We start from the raw sequence: 10,240 nt of genomic DNA on the forward strand, positions 1-10,240 counted from the left end.
TCACAGTCTGTCCAATCTCTGCTCTGTTTGGCATTCACTGGTGATGAATCCAGAAAATTTAGTAAAATCTTGAGGGATGGAGCATTCACATTGCTGTCCTTTAGAGGTAATCAGCTCAGTGCATTGGTAAACTGGCTTCCCAGCTGGTGAATTAAAGTATATTTGTAAGCAGCTAGAATCCGTGCCCACCTTTGGATGCATGCTGAGGTGATTGTGAGTATTGCCTTACCTTCCCCAACAAGCCTAGTAATGGCTTGTGATTGGATACTATGGTGAAATGGCAACCATGGATGTACTGGTGGAATTTCTTAACGCCAAATACAATGGATAAGCCTTCTTTGTCTGTTTGTGAGTATTTTCGTTCTGCCACACTGAGTGTTCTTGAGGTGTAGCCAATAGGCCATTTGGAGCCATCCGGCATCCTGTGGGAGAGTACTGCGCCTGTTTCATAAGGGGGTGCATTGCAGGTTAAAATCAATTCTTTCTTTGGGTCGAAATGTACCAACAGTACCAATGAATGTAGTAACTGCTTTACTGCCATAAAAGTCTGTTGTTGTGGGGCTTGCCAAGTCCACCTGTGGTTTTTCTTGAGTAACCTGTATAATGGAGCCAGTACCATTGACATCTTTGGGAGAAAAAGACCATAGTACTTAACCATTCCCAAGAAGGACGAGTTCTATGGTGTTTTTCGGTGCTGGCACCTCACAAATAGTTCTCACCTTGTCTTCTATTGGGTGAAGGCCCTGCAAGTCGACCCTATGACTCAGGTAAACCACTTCTTTTGCTTGGAAGATACATTTTTCCCTTTTCAAGCGCACTCCAGCTTGTGAGAAATGCTTCAATACCTCTTCCAGGTTAGCCAGGTGTTCTTCATCAGTCAGTCCTGTTACTAGGACATCATCGAGATAAACCACAAACTGGGGTAGATCTTGGAGTAAATATTCCATAGTCCATTGGGAAATGGCACAAGCCAATGAGAGTCCGAAGGGTAACTTGGCATACTGGTTTAACACCCTATGTGTGTTGATAGTCACAAAATCCCAAGAGGCCTTTTTTAGCTCGACTTGCTGGTAAGCAGAGCTAATGTCGAGTTTCGTATATGTGATTCCCGCTGCCAGCTTGGAGTACAATTCACCAATTTTTGGTGTAGGATGCCTATCAAGACTGGCCACTTTATTAACGGTCAATTTGTAGTCCCTGCATATTCGCACACTCTGGTCAGGCTTTAGTACTGGAAATATGGGCGCTGAGCATTTGGAAAATTGTGCAGGTTGTAAGACTCCCAACGTTTCCAGCCTGTCTAATTCAATATCCATTTTTTTTCAGAATGCATGGGGGCTGGCCTCACCTTCAAATATCTGGGGGATGCTCTGGGATTTTAGCTTGCAGCCCCTGATTCTTCCCGAGCTCTTTCCTGAACACACGGGCATATTTCTGTAATAATTCTTGCAGATCTCTCATTCTGAGTTGAAAAATCTCAGCTTACTCTAACTTTATTTCCTTAAGCCAGTTCTGACCAAGTTAAGTTGGACCCTCCCTTCCTACCACTGCCAGGGATAGGTTAGCAGACTGGCCTCCATATTGTACTGGAACCTTGCATATACCTTTCACTCGTATGTTTTCGCCAGTATATGTCTTTAGTCTGGCATCTGAGTTTTCCAGATTTAGTGAGTGGCCTCCTCCATTCAGATACTTAAATGTGTGTTCCCTATGACTGGTGTGGATGCACCTGTATCCACCTCCATTTGAATGGGTTTTCTGTTGACTTCTACTGGCACATAAAAAGGGGTAAAACAGAGCCAATCTACATTGTGTAGCGAGTAAATATCTGAATCTGTTTATCCTGGTTCCTCCATTATATAAATTTCAGGACTTCTGCCTTTTTGTTTGAAATTTTGCTTCAATCTTTCTTTACAATATTGCAAAATGTGCCCATTGCAATGGCAGTAGAAACACTCGGTCCTTTTAAATTGACATTTGTTTGTCGGCTGTCTGGTTCCATTTCTGCTATTATTTTAACGTGGTTTTTATTTGTTAAACCATTGCTTTTTGCTGGTCTGTTAATGGCGGCTATTCCCCAGAGCTTTCCGCGGAGCCATCCACTTCGGCACCATTTCTAGCTGGTGCCTCCCTCCTGATGTGAAGAACGGCGCCATTTTGTACTCCCTTCTTTAATCCCACACACTAATCGATATCTTAGCATGTCATTAATTGTCATCCCGAACTCTCAATGCTCTGTCAGTTGTTTCAAGGCTGCTACATAGTGATCGACTATCTCTCCAGGGGTGCGACACCTCGAATTGAATTTAATATGTTGCATTGTTACAGAGGGTTTCGGCTGAAAGTGGCTTTACACAAGATTTACCAACTCATCAAAGCTCTTGGAATCTGGGGTGTTAGATGCTGTTAGACTATGAATTAGGATGATTATGAATGTTTTACTGCCACATGTCGATAAGAGGATCGCCCGCCTCTTCTCCACCCCTAATATGTCATTAGGCAAAAAGAAAAACGCAAGGCATTCAATATAATGTGACCAGTCATTGGTGGTCTGATCAAATGTCTCAAAGCTGCCAAACTGTGGCATACTGGATGGAGATAACTTCGATGACTATGGTGAGGACTTACAATTGTAATGTACTTACAATCGGCCTGCAAGGCATGGCTGATTCACTGCAGTTGAGTTTTCGCCGCTTTCCTTTTTGTCGTTGTGTTTTGCCTCCTCACCAGTTGTTGTGTTTTACTATGGGGTCACTTTGCTTGTGAACCAGTTGCATGCTTATCTACTGGCAGGTGAATCGATTACAATATAACCCGAATGCAGAGACCAAATGAAGTGAAGCACATGTTATTTCTTTACGTAGACAACAGACACTAACATGATGTGTGCTTCTCCAACCAGACCCTACTCTAGACTAACCTTAACATGGTAGCCCATGCTGCACAGCTATTAGGTCTTACAATCTCATGGTCAATCTGCACACATTCTCTTAAAGTGTATTACACCTCAGATTACCAAAAGGAGTTCACCAAATAAGGAACTATTACTACAACACAAGATTGTGGCTCACCCTTGGACAAGCGTTGGAGCTAATCTCTATAAATTACATGGCTCTGCTCTGCTCATTGTGTGTAACTATTACAGTAACTTTATCGAAGCTGCCACTTCACTTCTGTTACTATGGATGGTGTAGTGATTGAAGTTTAAGAGATGTTTGCAAGATCTGCCAAACATGCTAGTGACAGACAGTGATTTACAATCTACCTCAGCACAACTTGCAGTGCTTGCCAAGAGATGTGGGTTTAAGCCATGTGGTGTCATCACCTCAAATGATGGCAAAGCTGAGAATACAGTTAAGACCACGAAACAACTCTTCATGAAATGCAGAGCCCGCCCAGTCAGAGTTTCTAGCCCCTAGATTGGTGCAACATGGCAAGTGAAGGGACAGGTACAAATCCCGCACATAAGATTTATATGTTATATGTCCATGACAATACTTCCTGTAACAGAGACATTAATGCAGCCTAGATACTCAACTAAGGAAGACACAATGCTTGTTGGTATGAAACAATGTCAGCTGCATTACTATGATAGGAATGGGAAGCCACTTTAAGAAATGCATGCTAGTGATACAGCACAGGTGAAACTCCCTTGTAAGAATACTTGGAGTGCTGGAACATGCACACATCTGGTAGGTCCAAGGAGTTATGATGTGCAAGTCAGAGGCTCAGGAATTCACAGATGCAGGAATTGTCATCAGTTGATTTATGCTGATGAAGATGCCTGCAAACAAAACTTCTGAGATTAAGGACTTTTCTAAAATGTAGATGAGTGATCCTCTTAAGTTACCAGTCTTAAGGACACAAAAAGGAACAATGCCTGTTAGTTAGACACCCATCAGCAATCGCAGAACTGGAAGACTGTGTCAGCCTCCATCTGGTTTGTAGGTCAGTTTGTTTTTATTGTGATTGTGTGTTTTGTTGGGTTAGATTTCAGAGTTCCTATGTGTGTTTCATTTTGAACTCTGAAATATTTAGGATATTCCACTCCCCACACTCGTGAGGGGAAAGATGCGATGTGAGACGCATGTTGGATATAACTATGTGGCATCTGAGTCATACGATTCATCATGTGCTTCAGCATGTGATTAATCAGGCAATTCTCTGTTTCCTCTGGTTTTGAGTGGCAAGCAGTAAAAACACTGTCGGTCCTGGAAACTGCTGTGAGCTTTACTTGTTAGCTTATACTTGTCAATTTATATACTTAAATAAGACACTGGTACTCTAAATAATAAATCAAGGCTGTGTCTACTATCTTCAAGAGGTATTGACACACCTGGCATGCCAGTTGCTGAAGCAAAATGCAAATACAAAGGTTTTTACAGGATTTGGAAAAAGTGACCACAGCTTATAATTGTTCTCCAGTATTTTTTTCAGGTCTTTAAGTGTGTGTTCTGCTTCAGTGAAATTTCTTGCTTGAATGACAATCACAAGGCTAACTGCATAACCAAATTTCCTTGACTAGGGGTTGATGAAAATGCATTGTTTTAAATATTAAGAAATGATGGTGCCCTCAGCCTTGCGGAAGCCCATTATTCAGTAGTCAAGAGCTAAACTGCTCACAGCGATGAACATCGAACTTGTGGTTGGTAGGAATTTAGTAGGTGCCCCATTGCAATGGTTTATACATTTTCAGTGGTCGACTAAACTATTTGCAGCAGTTTCATCAATGATCTTCCCTCCATCTAAGTTCAGGTTTGGGGACGCCATCTGATGATTACAGTCTTCAGCTCTATTTGCAATTCTTCAGATAATGAAGCAATCTATGCTCACGTGCAGAAAGGCATGGACAACTTCCAGGTTGAGCCGACAAGTGGCATGCAACATTCGCAGCACATAAACGCCAGAAGAAAGAGTCTAATCTCCTTCCCTTCATGGCAGTAACATCTTGGGGGTTGCCAGAAACTCAACTGTACAAGTACATGCTGTGGTTACAGATCAGAGACTGAGTATTCGGTCGCTAATGGATTATGCCTCCGGACTTCCCAAAGCCTCCCCGCCACCAACACTACAGAAGTCAAGAATGTTATGGAAAACTCTCCACTTGCCTGGATGGTTGCTGTACTGTTCAATTGTTCAACTGTTCTGTGTTTGATTATGTGAGTCTGGTAACTGATCTATGCTCACTGTGATTGATTAGTTAAGGCTGGGTATGGACTCAGAGCAAAGTAAACAGACACCACAGAATCTACTTGAAGCTGAGCTGTAAGCATGAATGCAGACGTTTTGTGATTGCAAAGATATTTTAACACTTTTGCAAGTCAACCTGCTACATTCTTAGAAACTAGTACCATCTCTGCATTGCTCTGAAATATTTTTTTAAAAAAATACAACAGCTGCACTGCAATGAAACTCAAAGTTCAATACCATTCAGGACAAAGCAATCCACTTGATTGGCAGTCCATCTACCAGCTCAGACATCCATTCCATGCAACATCAGTTTACAGTAGCTACGGTGTGCAATTCAACACATTTTCTTCCAGCAACACCCCTCAAATCTGTGGCCTCTACTCCTAGAAGGACAAGGGCAGCAGATGAATGGGAACACCACCCCCTGCAAATTCCCACCCAGGTAACACAGCATCCTGATTTTGGACATATGTTGCCTACCCTTCCATCATCACTGGGCCAAAACCCAGAAACTTCCCACCAATTAATATCACCAAGGCACCTTCACTAAACAGACTGTATTGTTTCAAGGGGAACTAGTGGGTGTGTGAAAAATGCTGATGTTGTCATTGACAACCACAATATAGAAGGTTAATGTCATGCCAATCAGAGCATTAATTGTCCTGCACATTTGAAGATTAATTAAATTATTTTTAGTTGACCTGAATACAAGTCATACACCACACATGTCCACTGAAAGCCATGGGCCGAACCAACACACCAAATAGAAACTGCCACCCTGAAAGATTACATGCCTGAGTGTTAAATATTGCTCAATGTTTATTTTAAGTTACTATTTTGATTAAAATTATTTCTAAAATATTCCAACTTTCACCAGCTATGATATATAGAATAATTAAACTTAATAATTAGAATCTTTAAATGTAATGTTGATCCGTGTCCACACTAATTAGACTTACATGTTCACTGCTACCTTCTCCAAAACACAGCTGTGTTTACTCCTGCTAACAAACAGTGACTTCATTAACAGCACAGAAATGACTGCTTGAGGTTACAGTTTTCTTGGTGGCCTCAAATTCATTAGATGGTATTAAATTTCCAGGTACAGATTAAAATGACATCTTCCATATTTTGGATCTTCAACTCATATGTTAGAAAACAAAAAAAAACAGCATCACAAGGGCTCGCTACAAATATTTATTATGTTTAAGAGATAAAGCATACTTCAAAATGTCTCAATATAAGGAATCTGTCAGCTCTTGAAGGAATGATTTTTCAGTCATTGATCACCTCTCCAGGTCTATTTAATTACAAATGTAAACAGTTCTTGGACAAAGAGGGTCAATGAATGCTAACCTATGTCACTCTGTTACAAAAACAAAATATCAGTTCCCTCTTTCTTCACCTCAGTAATATCAATACCTTTCTCCTGCCTTCAGGCATCTGTTGACTTCGCTTGTAGAGTCCTTCAAAGGAAAATGACATTGAGGGTTCCCTGTCTTGCCTGTGTCTAACATGTCACTTTTGTTCAGCACAATCTTTACAACACAATTGCATGTATTTGCATGTCAGTTTTTCAGCGGAGCAGATTTTACCTTTGGCTGGAATGTGCTACATTTGTATTCAGACAGAATTGTGAATTCTTATTTGAAGATCATGGGCTGGATTTTATGACCCCCCACCCCCTGGCTGGGGTGTTTGAAGGCACGGGGGCTCATAAAATGCACCATGTGGCCTGCTAGCCAACGTCCTGCCCAACACCAACTGTCTCCTATTTTAGGCAGGGACAGTGGGGACATTGGGTAACCCATCCGCCCGCCTTGGGCCTATTGAGACCCTTAAGTAGCCAATTAATGGCCACATCTCGCCTCCACTGCCATTTTACCCAGGACAGAGGGAGGTCCATGCCAGGTGGGTAGCCCAGGATCTTTTACTGCACGGGATGGTGTCGAGTAAGGGGGTGGGTCCTCCTTTGGGGTGCCCTGTTTCCATCAGAGGCACCACCCCACCCAAGGCCATAGCCCTCCTTTAACTTCCCACCTAGCCCCTAAATCCCACCCCCCCACCCCCCCCACCCCACCCCCCTTCTTGCTGGGGCCTGCTAGTCAGGTCCCGTCGATACCCCAGAATTACCTGAAGTCCGGCCCCCATATCCTCCTTGCTTGAGGACTGGCTGTAGTCCCAGCAGTGGCCACTGCTCAAATCTGGCGCTGCTCAGACTACAGAGCTGCTAGCCAATCCGATTGACTGAGAGCTCTTGAAGGAGGGACTTACTCCCCAGATGGGGTTAGAGGTCTCACCCTGAGCCAATTCATGTCCCTCTAAGGGTAAAATGGCTGTGGGGCAGGTTTTTTTTTGGTGGGCGGAGTCAGAGGGGGCAGGCAGGGGATGGTGGTTGCTGTGAGGTGGGGGGTGCGAGCATGCAGGAGAGGCGGGCGATCTGGCACCCTATAAAAATCCAGCCCCACAAAATAAAACATCCAAAGGATTAAGTTAATTGATTGTTTGATTTCAGACAGCAACATTTAAATGTAAACATGTTAATAATCTTTTCTCTCTCAGTGCAGCAAAAAGGGAATGGTGGAATAGATCAAACAGCTGTGACACTTTCGGTAATGTCACAATAATCCTCAGCAAATATTTAGCCATTATTTCAAAAGAATGTGTTTACAATTTTATTAGATATACTGAAGAAAGCAAACCTTCACAAGCACCTCTAACATGCTATCTTTCAAAGCAACCTACGAACAACTCCCTGCTTGGGAAACAAGGGCCTTTTGAACAGGTCATTTCAACAATGGCTGAATAGATCAAGGGAATATCCCTGGATGCAAAATAAAACAAATCCCCTCTTGTCAGCTTTTTTCATGTTTCATAGATAAATCGTTTTAGCCCTTAGGCAATTTCTGACCCATCCAAAGTAAGCACTAGCTAACTCCAAACCTTGTTAGTTCTATCCCTGCAAAATCACATGGCAGGATCAGCAGTGCTTTTCTTGGTGCCAAGTAGAATTAATAGCAAGGGATATCTGCCAATTGAGTCATACACTTGTGGATAGGAAGGCACAATTTGGGGGATCAGTGGAAACATGCCCTTTGCCAATAAACTGAAAAGTATAGATAACCCAGATGATGTTTGTGCTCAGCATTTGCTGGGATATCAGACCAGACGTCAGCATTCAATGCTATAGCTTCAATTCTAGCCAGATGTGGGAGTCAGGTAGCTGGGAGGTGAGGTTAGTATCAACTCTCCAGCAATCCTGGCACTGAAAGGCCTGGGCAATGTTAACCCCCATGCCTCATCTTCGTTTTGGCAGTGAAGTGACCAGCCACCCACCTGTTATCCACCCCCCCCCCCCCCCCCCCCCCCCCCCCCCCACCGCCATGCTAAAACGGGCAGGAAGCTGCAGCTGGGTGGCGAGTGTGAGCAGAGTTTCAGCAAAGTGGGCCGCAGGCCAGCACCAGGAAGAATGGTCACTGGCAAAAAGGGAGGGCCTATTGGGAGACCCCCCAGCTTTATCATTGGAACCTGATCCGCATATTTAAAGAAGAAACCTTCTTCAGGTTTCAGGTGTAGGGGTCCTTCCTACCTGCTCAGAAGAGCAGGTTAAAGCAGTGGAGAGCTGCAGAATGGCTAGGCCTAAAATTGCCTTATCTCTCTTTCAACATAGTTGAGACAGAGATAGAAAATGCGGCAGACATGATTCAGATTGCCTTGTGATAATCCAACGACAAGACAGAATGCAACTGCTGGCTGCTAGAATTCTAGGGCATGGGTAAAATATCTGACCCACAAAGGGGTTGTCTCTCTGGAGATTTCTGGATGCAGAACTTATTTGATAAACAAATTATCAATTTTGTTGTTAGCTCATACTGTTGTTAGCACTATTAAGAATTCAGTCTTCCAGGAGTTGGCCAATTTTCAACTCATAAACTGCAAAGCAGAACTAAATACTAGTATTCTGAAATGATATTATCACAGCAGCATTATCCTGTAAAACTGAAACACACACTTAAAACACAGGGCAGAATTTTATGGCTGGACACAATAGGGGCAAGACCGTAAAATGTGGCAAGCCATTCAAAAGTCCATTGACTTCAGCAGGACTGTAAAATCCCAGTGGCAAAAAATTCTACCCACAATTTTAATCAAACATAAAACTTCTCTAATGAATGACAGCAGATTGAGAAGTAAATTACTGTTAATAATAACTTTGGTGTTCATTACTGTAATTTCTGACATTAATGTTCATCATTCATGTATTAAGTCTTTGTTGGCATTACTATCCTTACCGTTGGATGTTCATTATTTTCCATGCTGACCTTACACTACTATCAAAGTGTGTTAAAAACTTTCCTGAAGCTGTTTCTCATTGTGGGGTTGCTTCTTTAACCTGGCCAGTTATTAGTGCAAATGTCATAAAATAATACTGTGAGGTATTTGGAAGCAGTGAGGAATGAAATTTATGCTATAGATAATTTGCACCTTAGTTGATAGTGCTGCAGCCAGTTCTATAATCGGGTCAGCTTCAATGATGTTCAAAACCCAATTAAATCATTTCAATTCGCTGCAATATGACAATGGATGGCCATTTTCATCACTGCCAATCATATTAGATTGAAATCTACTGACTATAAATTTGGTCCCTGTTTACTTTGAATTAGCTGCCTTCCTTCACAGGCAGCAATGACTCGCTAATGAAATTGCTGTTTGGATAGATTCTTCAAGGCGGCCAATCGAGCCTCAATCACATCAGATCAGCTCCATGCAAATAGTGCTGCCATAAGTCCCAGTGATAAATCCTTTCCTCAAGATCATTATTTGTGGCCTTGTTATTCGAACATGGTGTAGACACTGTTGTTTATAGAAAACATGGCAGCCAATTTGCACATGGCAAAGCCCCATAAATAACAAATGAGACAAACCACAAGTTAATCTGTCTTTTTTTTGTTGAGCTGGTGATGGTTTTCCAAAAGGCATTCGATAAGGTACCGCACATAAGAGTACTTAATAAAATAAGAGCCCATGGTGTTGGAGGTAGTATAATAAC

Source organism: Carcharodon carcharias, chromosome 16 (genome assembly GCF_017639515.1).
Source record: "Carcharodon carcharias isolate sCarCar2 chromosome 16, sCarCar2.pri, whole genome shotgun sequence".
NCBI lineage: Eukaryota > Metazoa > Chordata > Chondrichthyes > Lamniformes > Lamnidae > Carcharodon > Carcharodon carcharias.